Source organism: Lepidothrix coronata, unplaced genomic scaffold (genome assembly GCF_001604755.1).
Source record: "Lepidothrix coronata isolate B3197 unplaced genomic scaffold, Lepidothrix_coronata-1.0 Scaffold14, whole genome shotgun sequence".
NCBI lineage: Eukaryota > Metazoa > Chordata > Aves > Passeriformes > Pipridae > Lepidothrix > Lepidothrix coronata.
This window is the reverse complement of record NW_016690194.1, coordinates 3324717-3348446: the sequence shown is the minus strand read 5'-3', so window position 1 is coordinate 3348446 and position 23730 is coordinate 3324717. Positions and strand designations below refer to the sequence as shown.

The window sequence follows — 23730 nt, the reverse complement described above, 5'->3', positions numbered from 1 at the left end:
TGGTGAGCTGTTGCTCCGCACAGAATTCTAGCAGAAGTCGACCATTATCGTTGCAGTTTCCAACACCATGCTTGTCTAATATTCCTTTCCATGCTTCAAAATTCTTTCCTGCTCTGGCATTGAAATCACCAAGGATAATGATCTTATCATCTGCAGGAATCATCTGGGTAAGTCTGCGCAGGTAGGTGTAAAATTTGTCTTTTTCAGCAGGGTCAGCTTGGAGAGTTGGGGCATATATACTAAAGAGGACAACGTGTTGCTTGTTGTGTAGTGGAAGGCGTAGGGAGATAATGCGGTCAGAATGACCTGTTGGCAGATTTTCGAGTTTAGGAATAATAGAGTTTTTGATCATGAAGCCGACTCCTGAGAGATGCTTTTCAGTTCTGGGTTTACCTGACCAAAAGAGTGTGTAACCGGCACCATGTTCTCTGAGGCTGCCTTCCTCGTGAAGGTGAACTTCACTGAGAGCAGCTATGTCGATGTTTAGACGTGCCAGTTCATGGGCAATCAGGGCAGTCCGCCGCTCAGGATGTCCACTATCTGCAGAATCGAGCATGGTTCTGATGTTCCAGCATGCTAGAGTTAATTTGGCTGTACCTTTGGAGGCAGATGTATATGCCTTTGTTTTTTGATCTTTGTGTGACTGCATTTGTAGAAGATGTCGATATAGGACTTTGCAAATGTGGGTAAGGCCTTCAAGCCTGCGCAATGGATTTTTTAGGTGAGACACAGTATGCGCTGAACTAAACCCACCCTTTAATCCTAAGGTTCGTCTGCCAGGGCCAAGCGAGCTTAGACGGTGACAGCGAGGTCCTCAGGATGTAGGGTTAATTAGAGTGACCTTCTCTTGGATGGATGGCCTTACAGGGCTGAATGAGCTCCATCTGCCCGGGTTTGGAGTTGTCCTTCTCTTTTGTGTGTTCTGGACTCCCCCTCTTGTCTCCCATGATGGCACAGTCCACATCGGTGAAGCTGCCCCTCTCTCACTCGGGGCCGGGCCGCGCCGAGCTGAGCACACACGGTCTGGGACCCAAAAAGAGGGTGTATGATCTTTGGAAAAAAGGGCAGGCAATTCAGGAATTGTATTAGGGTGTCATTAGGTAATGTAGAAAGAAAACTACAAAGCAGAAAGTTCAGTTAAAACTTAATCTGGTCACTACTGTAAAAGAGAATAGAAAGTGTTTTTACAAATACATGGATATGTAAGGAAAACCTCCATTCTTTATTGGACAAGGAGGGGAATATAGTTACAAAAGATGAGGAAAAGGCTGAGGTACTTAATGCCTTCTTCACCTCAGTCTTCAGCAGACAGACCCGTTATCCTCAGGGCAATCAGCTCCCTGCGCTTGTAGACAGTGACAGGGAGAAGAATCATAGAATCATAGAATCATAGAATAGATTGGGTTGGAAAAGACCTCCAAGATCACCAAGTCCAATCCCTGATCCAACTCCAATTACTATATCATGGCACTAAGGGCCACATCCAATCTCTTTTTAAAAACCTCCAGGGATGGTGAGTCCACCACCTCTCTGGGTAGGCCGTTCCAATGCCTGATAACCCTCTCTGTAAAGAATTTCTTCCTAACATCTAACCTAAACCTCCCCTGGTAGAGCTTGAGCCCATGTCCCCTTGTCCTATTGTTGGTTGCCTGGGAGAAGAGACCAACCCCCGCCTGGCTATAACCTCCCTTCAGGTAGTTGAAGAGAGTGATGAGGTCGCCTCTAAGCCTTCTCTTCTCCAGACTAAACAACCCCAGCTCCCTCAGCCTCTCCTCATAGGACTTGTGCTCAAGTCCCTTCACCAGCCTCGTTGCTCTTCTCTGGACCCACTCCAGCACCTCAATATCCTTCCTGAACTGAGGGGCCCAGAGCTGAACACAATACTCAAGATGTGGCCTCACCAATGCAGAGTACAGGGGAAGGATCACTTCTCTGCTCCTGCTGGCCACACTGTTCCTGATGCAGGCCAGGATGCCATTGGCCTTCTTGGCCACCTGGGCACACTGCTGGCTCATGTTCAGCCACCTGTTGATCAGGACCTCCAAGTCCCTTTCCGCCTGGCTGCTCTCCAGCCACTCTGTGCCCAGCCTGTAGCGCTGCAGGGGGTTGTTGTGGCCAAAGTGCAGGACCCGGCACTTAGCCTTGTTGAACTTCATTCCATTGGAGTCAGCCCATCTCTCCAGTCTATCCAGATCCCTCTGCAGAGCCCTCCTGCCTTCCGGCAGGTCGACACTGCCCCCCAACTTAGTGTCATCTGCAAATTTGCTGATGATGGACTCAATCCCCTCATCTAAATCATCGATAAAGATGTTAAAAAGGACTGGACCCAGCACTGACCCCTGGGGAACACCACTGGTGACCGGTCGCCAACTGGATGCAGCTCCATTCACCAGCACTCTCTGGGCCCGGCCCTCAAGCCAGTTCCTGACCCAGCACAGAGTGCCCCTGTCCAAGCCGTGGGCTACCAGCTTTTCCAGGAGTATGCTATGGGAGACAGTGTCAAAGGCTTTGCTGAAGTCCAGGTAGACACATCCACAGCCTTCCCCTCATCCACCAGGTGGGTCACCTGATTGTAAAAGGAGATCAGGTTGGTCAAACAGGATCTACCCCTCCTAAACCCATGTTGGCTGGGTCTGATCCCTTGTCCATCTTGTAGCTGCCGTGTGATTTCACACAGGATAATCTGCTCCATAACTCTGCCAGGCACCGAGGTCAGGCTGACAGGCCTGTAGTTACCCGGGTCAGCCTTGCAGCCTTTTTTATGGATTGGACAGACCCCCTGCAATCCATGAGGAAGTAAGCTACAATTCTGTGGGACTGGATGGGATCCAATGGTACTAACGGACCTAGTGGAAGAGCTCACTAAGCCATTCTCCATCCTTTATCATCAGTCCTGGCTAACCAGGGAGGTCCCAGATTACTGGATGCTGGTCAGTGAGACACCCATCTACAGGAAGTGCCGGAAGAAGAGTCCAGGGAACTACAGGCCTGTCAGCCTGACCTTAGTGTTTAGCAAGGTTATTTATGGAGCAGATCATCTTAAGTCCCATCACATGGCACATACAGGACAACCAAGAAATCAGACCCAGCCAGCACGGGTTCAGGAAAGACTTGTCCTGCATGACCAATCTGATCTCTTATGAAGAGGTTACCCCCGAAGTGGATGAGAAGAAGTCCAGGATGTGGTCTACCTGGACTTCAGCAAAGCCTTTGACACCATCTCCCATAGCATACTCCTGAAAAAGCTGCAGCCCACAGCTTGGACAGGGGCACTCTCTGCTGGGTTAAGAACTGGTTGGACGGCCGGGCCTCGAGAGTGGTGGTGAACGGTGCTGCATCCAGTTGGCAGCTGGTCACTTGTGGTGTCCTCCAGGGATCAGTGTTGGGCCCAGTTCTGTTTAATATCTTTATTGATGATCTGGATGAGGGGATCGAGTATACTCTCTGTAAATTTGCAGACGATAAGTTGGGCAGGGGTGTTGGGGGTTGGAAAGCTCTGCAGAGGGATCTGGACAGGCTGGATCAATGGACCGAGACCAAGAGTATTCATCAAGATCAAGACCTGGGTCACACACTTGGGCCACAACAATCCCATGCAGTGCTACAGGCTGGGGAAAGAGTGGCTGGAAAGTGGCACAGGGGAAGAGGACCTGGGGGTGCTGGTTACACCCAACTGAACATGAGCCAGCAGTGTGTCCAGGTGGCCTTGAAGGCCAATGGTATCCTGGCTTGTAGCAGACCTAGTGTGGGCAGCAGGACCAGGGAAGTGATTGTCTCCCTGTACTCAGCAGTTGTGAAGCTGCGTGTCAAGTATTGTGTTTGGTTCTGGGGCCCTCAATTCAGGAAGGACATTGAGATGCTAGAGTATGTTCAGAGAAAGGCAGTGAAGCTGGTGAAGAGTCTGGAGCACAAGTCCAATGAGGAGAGGCTTAGAGAGCTGGGGTTGTTTAGCCTGGAGAGGAGGAGATTCAGGGGTGACTTTATCATTCCTTATAACTGCCTGACAGGAGGTTGTAGCAAGGTCAGAGATCGACCTCTTCTCCTAGGCAACTAGTGACAGGACAAGAGGACAGTCTGAAGCCGCACCCAAGGATGTTCAGGTTGGACATTAGGAGGAATTTCTTCACAGAAAGGGTGACTGAACATTGGAACAGGCTGATCAGGGAAGTGGTGGAGTCACCATCCCTAAAGATGTTTAGGGAAAGACTGGAGGTGGCACCTAGTGCCACGATCTAATTCACATGGTGATGTTTGTTCAAAGGTTGGATTTTGTGATCTCAGAGGTCTTTTCAAACCTGATTGATTCTCTGATTTTGTGAATGTCTAAAATTAGGCAAGAACTCTTCCATATCCATGTCCTCTTTTCAGGCTTCATTAGTCTTTCACTGGTAACGATTTGCTGAGTATTAGTATGATTTTTACCATAAATTATTTTCCATCTTGGCTCATTCTCTGTGATGGGGTTTCCATTATACTCTCTGAACAGACTTCCTTAAGGATGTTCACTTGAGATTAAGGACTTCCTGGCTCTCGTCTTTCTTCCTCACTGATTCTGTCTATTAAAATGTATGAAATGGCAGGAATCAAGACAATAAACTAGAAAAGTTCATGTATTGTCTTTAATTCGGAACATGGTCAGGTTAAATAGACTTTACCCTATTCTGAAACAATAGTTTCAAAAGCTGTTTGAGATGTTCTCTTCACAAGTCACATTGGTGCAAGTAATGGGTAAACAAATTCTAACCCTCTTCCTGGCACACCTCTCCCTCAACAGTGACAAAGCGTGCCAGCTGATATAAAATAGTAAATGTTCCATTCCTTCACAATATCAATATATGACAAGTATAATTACATTGAATAGAAAAAAAATCAAACAAACTCAAGCCCAAAAACAAAATTAAGAAGTTCTAAAACACTTCATAGTATTTGAAGGAATTACTGAGGAGGCATCGAGAAAAGACATTACAGGAACTTGAGCTCTATGATAATAAACAATATGTTTTCATTATTTTAACTAATTCCTGTTCCTTGATAATCATGATAGTTTTGTTCAGTAACAACTCCTGAGGTAACAGAGTAGTCTCTGGGAATTGATTTGTTGCAGCTGAGCCACATGGAGCTAGTGTTCAGACCCATCCTCTAATTGTGGGATGCCTTCTCTGAGACCAGCTTCTGACAACAGCAGAATTCATGATTTTCTGACTTTGACTTACAGATTAAAAAAAAAAAAGTTTAAATTAAAATACCTCTCTCACAGTTCCTATTTTTCTAGAGCTAAGTAAGCATTTAAAGACAAAACATCTGTCCTTCATCTGAAGATGTTCTTTAACATAGACAAACATAATTCCTCTTTAGAATAAGTTAAACTCAGAGAAGCTGAACTCTGACATATAAAAGGTCTTTTACTTTCTAGAAAAAAATACAATGCGATCATGTAGAAGTTATCTATATCTCATGCTAATAAAAAGAACTATCAGAGCTCAAAGCCTTAAACTAGCATTCCATGTATAGCTGCTCAGCCGCAAATGCTGCCAAAAGCTTCCAGTGAAACTTTATACAAGTAATTTTCTATAAGTGTTAGCTGCCATTTTCCTTTATGAAGAAGAAGCAGTTTTTCTTCTCAACACTTATCTGTCACATCTATTTAGTTTATGGGGGCTGAGAATGGGGATTCTGTAGGTAGAATAAGACAGTGATTTTTTGGAGTCTTTTATCAATACCATGCTATATAAATATTTAGTCCATATACACTAGCTTAAACTGATTTGGTGATTTCTTTTTTCTTAGTCATCTCATGGAGTTTGCAGTTTTGCACTCAGACAGTGTTTACAGATTAGGCACGAGCACATGCATGTGTACTTTCTGTATTAAAGTTGAAGAGTCAATCAAAAGAGAAGAAATGACAGAATTAAGGTGAACACAACTGTTGACCTTGAGTGCATTTGCATTACAGCGTCAAAAAGATTTCTAGGGACCAGCAGTGTTATTTATTAATCAAACACTACCGGGTTTAAGTTCCATTTAGAAACAAAGAATAGACCTTTAGAAATTAAAGCAGACGGAGAAAGAGTAAGAGAAGAAATAGAATTCCAGCACTTGAATCATCTCAGATCTCCACTGGGATATGAAAAGCAAGATGGGAAGTGCCAAGAAAATGCACAGGTAACATCAGTTCTGCCTGTAATAAGCAGGGCATAACAGGAAAGGTATGTGAAGCAGAAGAAGGAGGTCTGTTGCCAGATGCATGACCTCCAGCCATCATCTACTCGTACAAGGCAGCCGAGTTTTCCTGTGGCGGCACCGCATTTAGTGTTGTCTAACAGTCAAGCCAGTGGCCACTCTGGCCTCTGTGGGTTTGTTGCTCTCTAGCTTAGTTTTTGACAAGAAATTCTGCTCTGGGCCATGAAAGTCCTTTTGACAAAAATATCATTCAGATGAACATGTTTCCATAAAAAGTTGCAGTTTTGAGAAACTGGTATTTTCTGATAAAACAAAGAAACAAGCGAAAAGTTTTTGTCAAAAGAAATTCCCATGTAGCTCCTTTTTTTTTCCTACACAAACCACAGCCTTAGTCAATGTACAGATAGAAGAGGGCCTGCAGAGTAAGCAGCTATTCACTATTTTGCTTTATCTTCACTCTGCAGTGTGCAGTCTGAAGCTTTGTTTGTTTTCCACTATTCAAACTTTCCTCTAAATCCAGACTCATTAATTTCCGCATGTGCTTTTTATATAGTTCAGGAAAGTGCTTGGCAAACAGGAATCTATTTTTCCAGCATTGTGCTGACAGAGAGTTGAGACAGAGAGATTAAAGTCAAAAGTGCCATTCGTGTTGAGTGCTTGATCTGATACCTCAAAAACCAGATCTCCTGGGCTGCGTATTGCTACATATGGCTTTTTGTATTTGCAGCTCCCTTGGTTGTGATTGCAGGTAGAGCAGTCAGCAGTCAGGACTACCCAGCTCAGACTCCCCTTTAGGCACCCAGATAATAAGAAGCACGTTTAAGGACCATCGATGGAAGGTACTTAGCCTGGACAAGAGATGAGGTGGCCTCAACAGGAGAGAGAGGACTGGTTATTTTGAATGGCCTGAGGGTCCTGTAACCTCCTTCCCAGTACAGTGCTGATTATTTCACAGGGCATAGCCCACATGCAGCAGTGTGTGAAACCTTGTGTGATTCCCCTGCCAGGGGACTTTTAAAGACTACATCTACTAAATTTCCATCTAATCTCTCTTGATCTTTGGTGATGTGAAATTGTTTATGGACATTGCAATTCGACCAACCTTTTTCTTTTCATTAAAAAGGTGAAAAACATTGCTGTGTCATGTAGACTGTATATTGTGCTAAATATAAAAAAAAAATTGCCTGTAAGCTCTAAAAATGCTCATTAAAGCAGCCATAAAAATCACAATTTTTGCCATACACAAAAAATATACTCTGTTACTTGGTTTTTATCCTCCTCTAAAGTAGCAAACTAATTTTTTCTCGAAATTTCTGAGAACAAAATTATTTTATTTAAGTCTATTTAATATATTGGAAAAAAAGTACCAAAATAGCCAAAGTTCAGTAAAGTTTTAAACCAGTGTAGGTAAGATGTTAAGATATGACATACCAAGGAATGATTTTTCCTGGCTATAACAGATAGAATTTGAGAGCAGAGGGACTTGGGACAGAAGGGAAAAGGACTGACACCAAACTGGCGTTGATTTGTTACTTCAAATCCTTTTGTTAACACTTATTAAGCAGCAGAACTCCCATGCTGCTGTTGTGATGTGCTTTACAGAGTGGCACCAGCTAATCATAATTACACAATGTCATTTTCCCCACTTCTCTTACCTTGTCAAGGCTCTGAATGCAGAAACGACGCCCTCTGCCATTCAAAGAAAACCTGAAAATCTTATCTTCACCTGCCTTTTGTATTTTGCTCCAAGGTCAGCTAATGGCTCCCCTCCCTGTTCCTGTAGTCGCACCCTGCCATATCAACCACACATCTTTCAGCTCCAGAAGGATGGATGCATAGGTAGAAGACACATTGGTGTCTCTCTGCCCAGTAATACTATCTCCCTCAATTGTTTCTACAGGTTTGTTTTGTCTGTGGGCCACACAATAGTTGTATGGGTTGCAATGTATCCAACTTATCTCTCTTATAGATAAGAATAACATAGATGTTAAGACCCTCTCAGCTGCATTTAAAATGTTGAACAGTTTCTCCTTAAGAGACTTGTTAACCTTTTCTGCTTCCTGTTAGCAATTTCCTGTTTCCCCTGCCCCTGACCTCCCTTATCCTTTAGATGGAAACACAAGTCTGTCATTTAATAAAACCCCAATAATGATCCTGCTTTAAAGGACAAGGGCTAATCACTTGCTGCTTAACATTCCAGACACATGACAGTGGAGGAGAATAAATCAGTTAAACAGCAAGATGCAGCACAACTAATTTTCATGTAAAAGGGGGTGATTGCCTTCTTTTTTTTTAACAATTGTGATTTTTTTTTTGAGCTGTTAAAGCCCAAACATTCTCGTCTATCAGTTTATGAATTATTAATAAAAAAAGAGAGAAAAGAGGCTTTCTTTTTCTAAATATCATCTGCTAAGCCACCACAGACTGAAGTGCCTCACACTGATTCCTGATTTACATAGTCCCAGTTGGAAGTTAATGAAGACTGCTGAGCCACCTTTCAACATGCAGATAAACCTTCATGTATTTAAAAGCAGGGAATGTGTGCTTTTTGCTGGCAAATTATTCATCTAAGATCTGAAGTTTCTGACATCGCCTGCGTCAGATAAACTGTCACCCAAATTGCAAACTAATTAGTGATTCAAACATTTTTGAGCTGATTGATGACAGAATAATTTACGCTTGTTTCTCAGTTTCCAGCTGGCATAGGCTGCTGACTGGAGCCCTAATTAACGCTAGTACATCAGTCATGTTCTGCCAAGGCAGCACATACAATTAAAAGGCAGTTTAAATGGAATATCACATTAAAAAGGCTGGTAGATGCAAATGTGAGGAAACAGCACTTTAGGATAGAATGACAACAGAACCCCAGAAACCAAAACAGAATGGAACAGGGTTGGGATTTTTTGGTCGTTGTGGTTTTTTTGTTTTGTTTTGTTTTGCTTGTTTGTTTGGTTTGGCTTCTTGTTATTGTTTTCATCTCTCTTTTAATGGTTAAGCAAATTGTTTTCCACATAGGCTATTTAGTAAAATAAAAGAAGTGTGGAGGCAAAACATGCATACTAAACTCTTTGTAACTAATACTAGCTCTTAGCATTGCATTTTGGATTTCAGCTCTGCAAAAATGACATAGAGAACCTCTGTGATAGCTGTGAAGTTGTTTACAGTGATAAGACTAAACAAATATCAATATGTGTATGTGCAAGAATCTATATAAAAGCATCTTTAAAAACTAGCTTTAAATAACAAAAGAACAAATCCAAAACTCACTAAGATTAAGGGAAAACTGGGCATGGGATGTAGAGGAGACTATTGCAAATATCTAGACATCCCTGATTCCTATTTTCAGGTGAAACTGGTAGATTTTGAAAAGTGCTGTATGGTAAACATACAATAGTTTCTAGTGGCATTCCCCTGATGAAGTCATAAAACATTTGGGGAAAAAATAGCTACTCTGTGGGCTTTAAATATTATCTTTATTGGCACAGGTACAAATACAACCTGTGACCTGATTCTGTGTCAGGCACGTATTCCAACCTGCAACACAGAAAGACAGTCCTCTGCAATGCTGCTGTCAAGCAGGTCTTTTATTTTATTATATACATATTATAACCATGACATCTGTATATCAGCTGCTTATCGGGTATTAAGCAGTCAGGTAGGAGAAAATGCATTTTGTCATTTCAGTAATGAGAAATGAGGATAGTTGTGACCTGTGTTGTCATTTACATTTGAACTGCAAGAACTTTGGGCATTTGAAACTGATGATCAAGCTAAGGACAAAACAGTCCTCCTTGATACAACTCACAAAAAGTCTTAAGCCTGCAATGCCAGACCGCTGTTGCATGGTGTGCTGCATATTTGATGACACGGTTTATCTTATTCAATGTGACCTTTGTGGGGGGAAAAGTTTTCATGAATATAAACAGCCCTGGGGTTTCTACCTTGTCTGTTAAGGTGTTTTTGCGATTATCTATGGCACATGACAGACGAGCCCTTTTCTCTTACAGTACTGGAGTACAGAACAAAGAGAAATCACTGTAGTAACCACAAACAGACCTGGAGACTGAAGATGTGTGAAAGCAGTCCATTTGTTTCTAGAAGCACAGCAGCCTGAAAGCTCACATCATTCAGTGCAGTCACACTTTGCTGTCAAATGCCATTTTGGAATGCCATATATTTTAACCTTTAAAAATTTTAGATAAAAGTAATAGTTTACATTAGCATAGTGACTAGGGGTTTATACACTGGCTTTGACAGCTGAGCTATTTTAAGTAGCTTACAAATTAGATTAGAGATGAGGAGTGAAACTCACCATAGACACAAAAAACGTCCAAGTTTTCTGGCTTTGCTAGAGTTGGGTGAGATGTTTGCTGTGAGGTATGGTGAAGTCTGTGTGCTGCTGACCCTGTTGTAGCCACGAGGTAAGATTTACCAGAAAACCTTGGCTTGGGTTTTAGATGCCACATCACATGACTTCTGCTGTTTTGACTCTGTCCAACACCGAGCTCACCAGTAAGCACTGAGTCACCCTGTAGAGTGTCTGGGAATAGCAAAATCCCAATCGGCACAGCAGATGGGATGCTGAGCAGCTGATAGAAGCTGAGAGAGGGACCATCTGAAAAGGGAGTATCGTGAGGGTTAGCCAACAGCCGAGCAGCAGTTGTCAGGATAGGATTTAGGGATGTAAATTTTCACACTCCCACTCCAATATCCTCTTTTTAAATCTGGTTTTCACAGCTTCATGTACAAAAAAAAATATTTTCTCCTTAACGTAGAATGTGGTGTAGGACAACAGGATTATGTTCTCCTTTCTAAAAAAGATGTCAGAAGTTTCAATCTATCAGTAAAGACACCGCCAAGAAAGGGAAACACCAAAGAATTTTGTCATTAGAATGTCACATTGAAGAAATAAGACAAATTAATAATATTTTGTGTTTTCATTTAAAAAGCATATCCTGTATAGTGGAGAGCAGATTTTTATTTTTATTACAAGATCTTTCTTACAGATCTCATATGAAACACTTGCAATCTACTGTCAACAACCCTGTACATAGAGCATTGGAAAGTAGAGTCGGAGCCTGTGGGTTAAAGAAGTGGAGCCAAATGTGTTTCTACTACTGGAGAAACTGCTTGTTTCCATGCTGTTGCTGATCACAGTGTTAGCTGGTTACATCTCTCCAGAGAGAAGCAGCTCCATAAGAGGAGGAATTCTGAATTCCCTCTAGAACTCAAACTTCTAATGTGCAATGTAAATTCAGCAAGTGCTAGCCAGTTTGCATTTATAACATATTAACCAGGTGCAGTATCACCTCCCCAGTGGGGAATCCAGAAAAGCCTGAGTACTCAGACTCTTATGTTTTTTGTCTAAAGCTCTCTATCTAATGCTGAACACATGCAAATCTTTCCAATATGAAATATCTTCTCTCCTTTTAAACATTTTCCCCTCAGGTTTCCTAATGTCAAGGTCTACCCTCTTTGCTGAGAACAGAGCCTACACAATTAAACATGACTATAACACGATTTCCCAAGGGACGGGAAAGCATTCAGGAAAACAAGTTGGGAGGGCTATTTAAGGGTTTTGGCTTTTTAAAGAGATTTTTTAATATTTTCTAAGTTTAAAAGGCAATTTTAACAAATGCCAGCAGAGATTAAATAAAGGAAATACTGTGGGAACGAAATAAAGACAGTGTTACAATGTCAGACTGCGCACCTTGGAGAGCCCATTTCAGTTCATTGTTTTGCCATAGACTTATGTGACCTTTGGGAAATTACTTAATCCAATGGCACCTCATTAACCAATTTGCAAAGAAGGTAAAATGACATTTTCTCTCTCTAACAATCTTAGCTGTTCACTTGAACTTGCAAAGTACTACTCGTATGAACTTCTGTTCAAGATGTGATTATATACTTTTTGGTGCTTAGATTGAAAACTCTTCAGTGTTGCCTCTGAATATATGAATACCTAGAGCCAGTCTTATCTGTACTTTTCATCTGCAGCTACAGATATGTGAAATGACTTAAAGTTTCCACTGTCAAAGCCCGGACCATTGCGCTTGTTTTGTGAACACATATTTTTTGAACCGTACTACAGTAGACTCTCTCAAGATTTCTGAATACTTCTGAATGTAGAGGGGTTTATTCACAGGAGGTATATTTCAAAAACACATTTTACTTAGGTTAATCTTCATTTTTCCACATATTACCTTCCCATAAATGACACCCTCCTCAGAAGTACTCATTCTGTGGGGACAATCAAAACACACGTGGCTCTACTTCAGTATGCATTTCCTAATGGGAACTGTCATGACCAACCAAATCTGAATTCTCTCTGGGCCTCTGCAATTATAAGGGAGCACCTTATTGTCATCCTTCATCCTCTGAATTTCCTTAAGGGCCTTATTTCTTATTCCTCTATACTTTTAGAAGTAAAATGTTTGAAAATATCTATAAAATTTGGCCTCTCCTCTGTGGGATTTCAGTTCCCAGTTATGTCAGCAGGCATCACATCCCAGTGTTTCTTAAATTTTAAACAAGGAGCATCTCAACAAGAAGGTGGTGAGCTGCTGGAAATGGTTAAGACACAAAACTAACCCCAAAGTGCACCATGAGTAAAATGAGAGAAAGATGGGAGAAGAAGGAAAAGGAGATAAAAATCTATGGGAATTTATGATGTTGAAAAAAGTCTTATAAGTGCATCAGTCATACACAAAGGACAGATTAAAGAAAGAGCTGAGCATTCCTGGAACATAACACTGTCTGGGCGATGGTGCACTGGAACAGACTGCCCGGAGAGGTTGTGGAGTCTCCCTCACTGGAGATATTCAAGAACTGTCTCAACCCAATCCTGTGCCATGTGCTCTAGGATGACCCTGCATGATCAGGGAGTTGGACCAGATGACTTCCAGTAGTCCCTTCCAACCCTTACCCATTATGTGATTCTGTAATAGTACTGAAAAAGCCAAGATACAGCATGTAGCAGTAGTAGTAGTAGTAGTATGCCAGTCAAGAGTACAAAGAAAGAGCTATTTCTTAAGAATTGGAAAAGCTTTGGGTCTAACCAGTGTTAGAATCACTCTTTGACTGACTTGGATGCCTTCTTTTTCTTTAGGTTTTGCAGTTCATTCTTCAATGATACTTTTCAGGATTACATTGTCACTTGTGAAGCTGGAAAAGTCCATTAAAGCAGTTGCTGTTTATTAATCACCTCCTTCTATGTCACTTATTGTTGTCTGGAGGTACAAAATTTAATTGCATCTCACTAGAACTTAACAAGACAGAACAAGCCTAGACCCTACAACAGAGAATACCAGTGCTAAAGAGGAACAAGCATTAGCAATCACAAGAGAATCAACAAGTAGTCTAGAAGCTTAATATAGATAATGGGAAGCTTAAATAATACAGGTATCATGCCTTTTCAGGAACAAAGTTGTTTTAACACTCTGCAAGCTAGTGATACTATTCTATCAATTCATTTTGACAGAATTATATTGGTTTTATGAAGGTGTAGCTAAGAAAACAATTAGGCTTGTTGTCCACTTGGGAATAATTAATGGTATATTTAGAATGCATAAACAAACAAACACAAACAAACAAACGAAAAATAAAACAAAACTTTCAAGTAGGGAAACAGCTATCCGGAAAAACAATAGTTTAGGTATGTACACAGAAGAGAAAGAGGGAGGTTCTGCTTTCTAAGACACTTCCTCTGATCATTTGTCTATCAACCTCTTCCACCTTTTAATCCATTGCCCCTGAAATTCTACGAATAGCTTTTTTCTTTCATAGGGTTTTGCAGTTGATACTAGCTACTTTCCTTGTAAAGTTGTTCAGATGTTTTATCCCCATCAGTATCTTCTGTCCCTTGAAACGGCAGCAGGTGAAAATTGGAATATTCTTGGGAGCAATCTTGATGAAATCAGGCTGTAGCAGTAATTCCTAAACTGTTATCCACAGATCTGAGATCAAGAGAAGTTACTTATGATCTCCAGAGAGCTGATTTAAAATGCTACATTTCCCCCCATAATGCATTAAATTAAACCACTGCTTTTAGCCAGATAGGATATGAATGTTGCCAGAAGTGCTGACAATGTGCCCTCTGTGTGTAAAGTGTCTAGGGCTCATAGTGTACTAGTCTGGCAGATTTATAAAAAGACATCAAAACATTCATTCTAAGTCTGTCCTGTCACACTGCCAGGCGTTTTACTTCCATGTACAGGTGAAAGAGTACAATATGTGCTTATAGAAAAGAATTACTCTTGTTCAAGATCCACTATACTAACTTCAAATGGACCACAAACTTGAGCTTATACTACTTGGATCAGCAAGTACACATATCTGGTATTTTAATGATAGCATCCACGGCAGGGCTGACAGTTTTCACCAGAGGAACAAGTTAGACTGCTGCTGGAGGTATTGGCTTGAGTGTGCCAATGCTATCCAATCCTTGGGATAGTTAAGAGAGAACTGTAGCATGAGAGAGAGAGATTTTCACTTAAAAAAAAAAAAAAGTTATTCACAGAAATGTCAATGGAAGAAATTTGTAATTTTCTCACTCCCACTTGCATGCAATTATTTGTATGAATAGTCCAATTGCAAAAAATAGTTACTGTTTGGGTGTTTAACCATTCACTAAGGAACAGATACAATTCAAACAATTTCGTATTATAGGTGTTTTTAAGAAAAATCAGGATTTTCTCAAAAAGAAGTAATTTTGTGTTTATTCCCCCAGTATTATTATCTGCTAGGTCACTCTAAACAAACCTACGTCCTGAGGACCTCGCTGCCACTGTCCAAACTTGCTCGGCCCCAGCAGTTGAACCTCAGGATTAAAGGGTGGGCTCAGTTCAGCGCACGCTGGGTCTCACCTAAAAAATCCACTGTGCGGGCTCGAAGGGTAATGATCTTTCCCAAAATCTTCATTCGTGAAGACTGGCCATACTACTACCATTATCTGCTATGTGTAATAGTTTTCTTACTTCAAATTTACATTTTTAATTTCATTTTGCTAAAATTTACTTTTTCTCAAATTCCTTAATTTCTTCCCTACTAAGAAACAGGTTTACCATAATCTTGTTTTTATGTCACCAAACATTCCCCATTTCTGAAAAACAAAACTAGCTGTTTGACTCTTCTAACAGACAAGTTGCAGTCAAAAAAGGCGTAGAATATGTTTCAGGAAGAGACAATCCAGTCTTAATCCTTAGTCAATCCATATCTTTCCAGAAAACTACCATTAAGATAGTCACAAGGTCAACTCTCCCCTGGTCCCTCAAGGAGAGCCACGTAGCACATTATATAGGTAAGAAAAAACAAAATCAGAGCATGTAGAAATGAGCCTGTAGAAACTCATTTCCTAGTTAAGATGCTGTAGACAAGTGTTTGAAACTGTTTGAAAAGACATGACACATATTATACTCAATTTGTTCCATTACTTACAGCCAATTCTGTTTTTAATAAAAATTTACTAATTTAGATTTAAAACATGTTGTCAAAAAATGTACTTTATTACCATGATGTTTGTCTGAGCCCATATGATAATTACTATAGCCTGTTTAAGTCCAATACTAAGGGAACAGTGCTTTAAAAATCTAGAATTCTAGGATAATCTGTCCACAGGCGATATCCACTCATTTTTTCCGCTCTTCTATATTCTTCCTATTTGTTTTATTTTTGTGGTAAACAGGTATAATTATTTCCCGTCCCTTTTTATATGGGCAGTTTTCTTTAGGCTGATCTTTCTGTTCTCTATACCTGTCCCTGAAGCTCTTCTCTTTGACAGACCATTCCTGAGGTAGGGTGACCCACAATAGTTATTGCACTCCATAAATTTGCACCTTGCCGTGATGTTTTCTATATCATTCTCTACCCCATTCTTCCTTTAGCAGAAAAGGTTAGTACCACCCACCCCAACAAGGCAGTGCGACAGAGCACTACTTTTTCAATAAAAACACCATAGAGAACTCAGAATAAGACAGAAAATTGTATCAAACCCACAGTCTACGTGTTAGATATGAACACACTAACTCTGGGCTGTGAGCAGTATACAATCTCTTAGCTGGCAGCATGTACAGGACAGAGTTGGGCAGTAAAACGTCATCTACAAATTTATCAATTGAACTGAAGTGCTGACTGTGTGGACATGCTGAACCTAAGCCAAAGCCGTGGCATGGGAGCCCATGCCTTCTCTATTTCCTGTGAGATTTTCATGATAAGATAGCTGCGTAACCCAGTCAAGGAAATAGAAATTCAATTAGATTATCTTCTAAAAAAAGAGGGGAAAGGGAAAAAGAAAAAAAAAAAAAAAAACAAAACAAGGAAAGCCTTCAACCTGCAAAGTATGAAAAGCCTAATATCACATTATACCTCAGGCTTTCCAAAGTGAGAGCTGCCAATATTATTGTCACCGACAGAGCCTGACTGAGGAGAAGAATTTTTGGCAGAGAACTAGATCCTGCCTTCTGTTTCTACTACTCAGAGCAGTGGTGTCAGTATTTCAAAATAAATATAAAAAAATACATTGGAAAATAAAAGCATTGATCCAGGAGTCTTTAAAGGTAGAAGTAAACAATACAGCTATCAATAAAAGATTCTGACCTCAAAGGAGTATTTAACCTGGAGGTAAATTATATTGGTTTTCCATTGTGCAAGGACAATATTTGAATGTTTATCTTTTCCAGGAAGGGTCTAAGCTTTGTTTCATGTTTGCATAGCACTTTGCATGACACCACCATTTCAAAGCCAGAGAAGTAACAGTGTAACTTGAGTGCAGAGCAACTCTGGCATCTTACAGTGATCTCTTTTTGTGCTACAGTCTCTCTTGAACTACCATCTTAAACCCTTTCTCAACAGACACTGATCTCTTTCTAGTGAAGCTGTCAATAACCTTTATTTGGCACTTCCAGGATGCTGGGATTTCTAAAGCTCTGTTCCCTTCAGATATCTGCTCTTCATCATGATGAACGGCATTGAAAACCCTAAATCAGGAGCCAGATCCGTAAGCAGCCAAGACTAGATCAGTCATGCCATGAACAACACAGTTGTTCAGGAGCAGCCAGCACCATTCCTACAGACGGGTCTTTCACTGTGTCAGGCTATGGAGGGAAGAGAGGAGTGACTAATGTGATAATAAAAGTATTTGCCTAACTGGGGAAGAAGCGGATGGCAGTTTTGTGTTGAACAGGATGTACAATGCAACTCAGATGTGACTGAACTTGAATAAAGGCAATGGTAGAAGCATTGTGGGGACCCTGGAGAGCTCCATTTATTATCCCACAGGGCTTTCAGGAGGAAGCAGCTTGTTCTGCTCACTGTGAGGCACTGAGACATGAGCAGCAAACATCGGACCAGTATTTCAGCCTCTTTGACGGAGCAGGGCAAAGCCTCTGAAGCTGGAGGCTTGACAGCATTTTCTGAGTCAGCACGCCCAGCTGATGACATTTACCCGGCTGCTAGTCCAGCTCTAAAGCACTGCTGAATTTATCCAAAATGTAAATCACAAAGCTTCAGATATCTTGCAGAGTCATAGGGACAGCATCAAGCTTGCCTGCAGTGCCTGGCCTCTGCAAGAGGGAGAGAGGGCAGGGACATGGAGGACAGAAAAACTTTAGTTACGAGGATTGACAGAAACAGGGACAGAAGGATGGAGAAAAACATAAAAGTGGGACAGAACAGGAAAGATACTGAGTAAATAATGAAAAGCATGAGCAAAGTAGAAACACTGGTAATAAGACAATGTCAGGGTTAGAAAAGAAAGAGATTTAAGTGAGAGATGACAGATTCTGGAGAATAATGTAAACTTGTACATGCTCATACTGTAAAATCATAGCATCTTACTCAAAGGATAACAAAATTATATGAGTGTTGCACCAAGGGTAAGAAAAACGAAGGGATTAACCCATTGAACTCTATGTTTCATGGGCTTTTCCCAGCCCCAATGAATCAAGACTGTGACCATCACTTTGACCAACAGACATCTCAATTGCATCAATCAAGTCTCATTGCTGGATCCACAGATGGTGACATCTTTCTAATCCTCTCCTTCCTTTCTCTTTCTTTCTTTTCCTTATATATTTGCTTAGCAATATTTATATGCTTTTATACTGTTATATTACTATAGATAATAATAAACAAAATTACTACATACCTTTTTTCCATTGCAACCAAACTGTTGTAAAATAATATATTCATAAACACAAATCATTCAGTGTTGTTTCACTCTAATCTGCCCCAAAGGATCTGTTAACAAGAACCTGGGTTACCCTCGCCTTCTGGGGAAGGTTGTAACAAAGGGGTAACCTGGGAATGGTCCTATTATAAAAAGAAATAAATATTAACTCAGTTCTTCACTCAAATATCTAGTTTGTCACTGGCATACATTTATTGAAAGGTTAAATTGGAGGTGGGAAGGGGGAGACAGTAATCTCAGACTGAGAAAAGCTGCCAAAACTGAATTATTGAAGCAAATGCCAGGCCAGGCAGTGGGCCAGTTCACTTATCCCTACCAGCCACCTGCAGGCTATATTATCAAAGCCCCTGAAGTTTATTATTGCAGTATATTATCCCTTCATTATGATATGGAAAAAAAGCATTGACGTAAAACAATATTGACACCAAGTTTCTCTCTGATATTTGTCACTGGAATCTGTTGATGTTTGCAGAGGATCAGGATATGGGACAAATTTTTTTTCTCTATCAGACGCTATAGACTTTATCTCTGACCAGATGCTCATGCCTATATGTAACTTCTCATTGTTACCTTTAGGAAAAAAATTGCCTTTTGCATGAGAAATAGACAATGTAAAAGAAATAGGCATCTCATCAGATAAGTATTAAACAATCACATCCTAACTGGGGAAAGCACCACCATTGACTTCAGTGCAATTGCTCCAAACAGCTCACTTGTATGCTGACTTCAGCAGATAAGGAAAGGTCTCACTGGCCAATGACATGTAGATGACACTGCCAAAACAAGTCACTCACATGAATATCCTTCAAATTTTGAAACACAACTCAAGATAACAGTTTTTACTACTGTCTTTCCCAAGACAAAATGGCATGTTTTGAATCACATCCTTTGGCACTGGGTGGGTATTTCTGATAGCTAAGAGATTTTCTGAAAAATTAGATCTTGAAGATTTTCTCAGATTACAATACTCAAGTGCAACAAAGCATGTGAATCTGTGTGTTCTGTTTCTCCTTAATTTAAATAGAGGTTTTTTTCATTTTAACCAAGGGATCAGACATCCCTTATTTTGTGGGATTATTTATTTTTTAATCAGATGGGTTGCTATCATCTCTAGCACTGATTTAGTACTGTTATAGCTGTAAAAATCTGAGAATATTATTAGCACAACAAGTGCTATAAGGAAAAATCATATCTGTTATGAAGACTAACTGATATATTTGGAAAAAAAATTCAGATCAGCTGCAGATCTGTCTTCCAAAAGGGCTCATCTGTTATTTCTTATTACATCAGCCACTCTATTGAAAGATGAAAATTCTCTTCCAAACTTTGCCTACTGTCACTTGCAATTTAAACACCAGGCATTTAAATTTCTTTCCTCTGACAAACGGAAGAAAGAGTCAGAGAGAAGGGTATAAAGGCAAAAATACCTAGATGAATAAATATTGATTTTCTTGAATTGGGGCATAAGCGTCCTCTTTTTTCTCCTACTCTTGGGGCTGTTTAGGATCCAGTTGTATTTTCTGTGCAAAATATAGCTTGCCTCATTACTAGAGTGAGGGACAAGGCACTAGAGAATACCTAGAACAGCTGGTCCACACTCTGAGCTCCTAGTGAAAAAAGAAACACAGGACCAGTGGAGGCCAGGAGCAGCTCAACATTGGTGTCTTTTTTTTTAATGTTAATCTTCATTGCTTATGGTTTAGTACATTTTATATCAGGGCTGTATACTCTGGTGGTCTAGTGGTTAGGGTGCAGGACTCTCACCGCTGCGACCCGGGTTCGATTCCCAGCCCCCCGGGCAGATGGAGCTCGTCAGCCCTGTAAGGCAATCCATCTAAGAGAAGGTCACTTTAAACAAACCTACGTCGTGGGGACCTCACTGCCACTGTCCAAGTTTGCTTGGCCCCGGCAGATGAACCTCAGGATTAAAGGGTGGGCTCAGTTCAGCGCACGCTGTGTCTCACCTAAAAAAATCCACTGCGCAGGCTCGAAGGGTCAGTGACCTTTCCCAAATCTTCGCTCGCGAAGACTGGCCATTATTATATACAGGTAAAACAAAATAATGAGTGCTAAGCACTCTTGCCCAGGAGTGTGACTAGTTCAAGAAGTCATTTGTACCATATACTCTGTCCCTTGTTAGGATTTCCTCCAGGTAGAAGAACAGTTAGCACCTGCATTCTAATAATAAGGACAGAGACGTATAAGGGTTTTCTCCAAGTAGGTAAAAGCAACAGTAACAGACGACAAAGGAGATAACCTTGCTTGACTCCAATGAGATGGAACAATGCATCCAGGATCTGCTGTGTAGAGGAAGCTATCTTCACAAGGAGGTTTTCATTGCAATGGTAGTCATTGGCTTAGCCTGAGGGTTCCTACCCTTTGGATATAGAAAGTATTTACTGAAGTTGGAAAACACTAACTAGTTTCCTTGCTCTTTGTCATGCCTTTTTTTTTTTTTGGTAGCAAAAAGCCAGACACAAGTATTAAAGCAAACCAACAAACAAACAAAGATCTTCAGGACTTCACCAGATGGTACCTATTTACAAGATCCACTGTGAATTTTTTTGAGGATAATAGAGATTTTCATGGTATAAACAACATGGTTCAAGGTAATCTCTGCTGTAAAAGGATGCAGCTCCATCAGCCTCAGCTGCCACTAGACCATGAGTGCATTCTCCATCAGATCTCATTTAGCAAAAATGGAGTTATACTTCAAGTTTTACTGGTGTGGTTCTATCAAGAGAGATCTAAATAAATGTTTTCTAATATATATGTATATATATTACCCACAAAGGCCTCTTCTTGTCAATTACCTCAGCCAGGCACTACTTAAAGCTGACTTTCACAGGGATATGTGTATTTGCAGGTCAGGTTCATCAAACATTCATTGTTCAATACTGTGACAGCTGGTAGAGGGTGTATATATTCGCCCCATGTTTAGTTTTCTGATAGAACCTGTCAAGTACTTGTTGTCTGTATCTGAATTTGTCACCCTCTCAGCAAGGTTATACCTTCTCTTACTATCAAATCAAGCAATAAAAAAACTTTACAAACCTTGATGCTAATTTTTCAACTAGCAATGCAAAAGCATGGGGTTTTAATCAAAACAACCACTAATAAATAGGAGCAATTCATTTTTGTTCATTTATTTTAACAGATTTTAAAATCATAATATCGTGCCTCTGACAGCACTTGATGATCCCTTCCCCAGTGATAAAGCAATCACTCACCACAACAGGTATTATATACCTAGGGATGGGAGCACTTCCAGGGCAAGATTAAATACATTTGGCTTGTCAAGTCTACCCTTACAGTGGAACTAGTCAGTTGGTACTGAGCATCAGCCATTCAGTATAGACAGGGGCAGGTTTTGCACAGATTTGGAGACTGCCTGCAATTTAGTCCCCAGGCCTAAGTACACTATGCACTTGCTAAGTGTGGGAAGTCTTCACTGAGTTAAATACCAGAGTATTAGTGATTCAGGAGCATCAAAATCTGGAGAAGGCTGCTACATGTTGTAAATAGCTAGAAAATTTCTCATATAGAAAGAGCAAGAGAAACATGACCTGTTTGGGACAATCTACTCTGTCTTGACAGAAACCACAGCTGTCCAATGCAACTCAAATGTGATGAGGAGGATGACACCAATACAAGCAAACTTGTTAAGTGAGATGTACATTTCCAAGTGCAATGTAGATTCACGATTTGATCCATGGTTTAATTCTACATGTAGTGTAGAGAAAGCAGTAGTTATAACAGTGGCCTAAAATACTGGGGAAAAAACCACCACCTGTTATAAAATCAAAACATCAAATTTAAAAGACTTAAGTGCCTAAAGCTTACACGAGTGTCTTAGGAAATTTAACAAAAAACTGAAATTCCATTGACATCACAAAGAAGTACATACCTAGGCTGCCAATATATTTTTGTATATTACACATGGCACTTTTTTGCTTTCTTAAGACACCTCTGTGATATTTCAGTACAGGACTTCTCTCTGTGTCTCTGTTATCATTCATCGTGCAACCACAAACTAACAAAACCAGAACCAAAGATAGAATAAGCATAATTCGAGTCAAACAAGTTCAAATTGTATTTCTCTTGAGGACAACAGTGAAAAATATTATTTAATGCACCTCTAAATCCATGCTTAGGGAAAAAGGCAGACAGTTACATATTTTAATCACTATGGAAAGAAGAAATAGAAATTATTTAGAAGTACTAGGAGATCAACTATCCATTTTAGATACAAAAGGTGTGAGAAAAACATTTATTTCCTAGTCATGTCCTTTGAAAAAGATAAGAACCATACAGTCTTGTTATTAAATAAATAAAGTCGATAGATATATGGATAGATACATAGATACATAGATTGATACACAGATACATAGATGTGTATGTGTATATAGATATATATATACAATTGGTGTGAAGTCTGGTTGCAGAGAAACCCTTCACTTCAGTTCAGTTGACTATTTAAAGCACAGGACTGAAGAATTTCTTGCAAGATTGAAACCAGACACAGACTTAAGTATCTTGTTAAATCAAGACATCTGTTCCCCTCATCGAAAGACTACAAAGTGAACTTTACCCTTTGTTTTGTGAAATGACCCAGACACCAGAGGAAAACCCATTGTTTCTACAAGTCCCATAATTTCACTCTGTTTTCAGACACTTTGACAATTTCCTTGAAAATCATTCAGTTTTTATTCTTGATCTTGAACAGCTACAGGTCACATTCTGCTTTCAATTACTTCATCGCCATTGTCTTCTTGAACTACTTGAACAATTATTCTCCTAAGTGTTACTCTAAAACTTCAGGATATACTAGTAAGAAAAGTAAGAAAATAAAGACACATTAACTTTGAAATCTGTACAAAGTACCAGTATCATCAGACCTTTGTTCAGAATTGTTTCAAAACCTAAATATAATGGTCCCACTGAACACCTGCAAAATCCCAATTACCACCTCAGATTTGAATTCCAGCTCTGTTGCAGCTGTTGTTGAAAGGAGCTCTGTTGCTTCCTGAGAGGCAAGGATGACTTTCAAGATACCGACTTACGTGCCATAAAACCACTCTCCCATGTACTCTGCTTTATGCATGGAAACAAATGTATTCATGTTTGTCTTCAAGAGCAAGTCTGGTCTCTGCAGAGAAAGAAAAGGAATTCACTTCCCGTGAGGGAGACTTAAAAGCAGAATAGGTGGGTTTCACAAGGTCTGAACCACATTTTATTTTTGAGCATTCCCTGCTCCACCTAGACTTAGATTATGATAAGAGCTGACTGTGCCACCAAAGCATTTTCATGACCTACAAATTACCCCTGTTTTAAGAGCTAGTATATCCTTAACTGCAAGATATTCT

General features: G+C 40.3%; 1 pseudogene; it reads right to left on the bottom strand.

The window, feature by feature from the left end:
- Positions 1 to 507: 507 nt before the first annotated feature.
- Positions 508 to 23730, bottom strand: part of LOC108493060 — a 35718-nt pseudogene continuing 12495 nt past the window's right edge.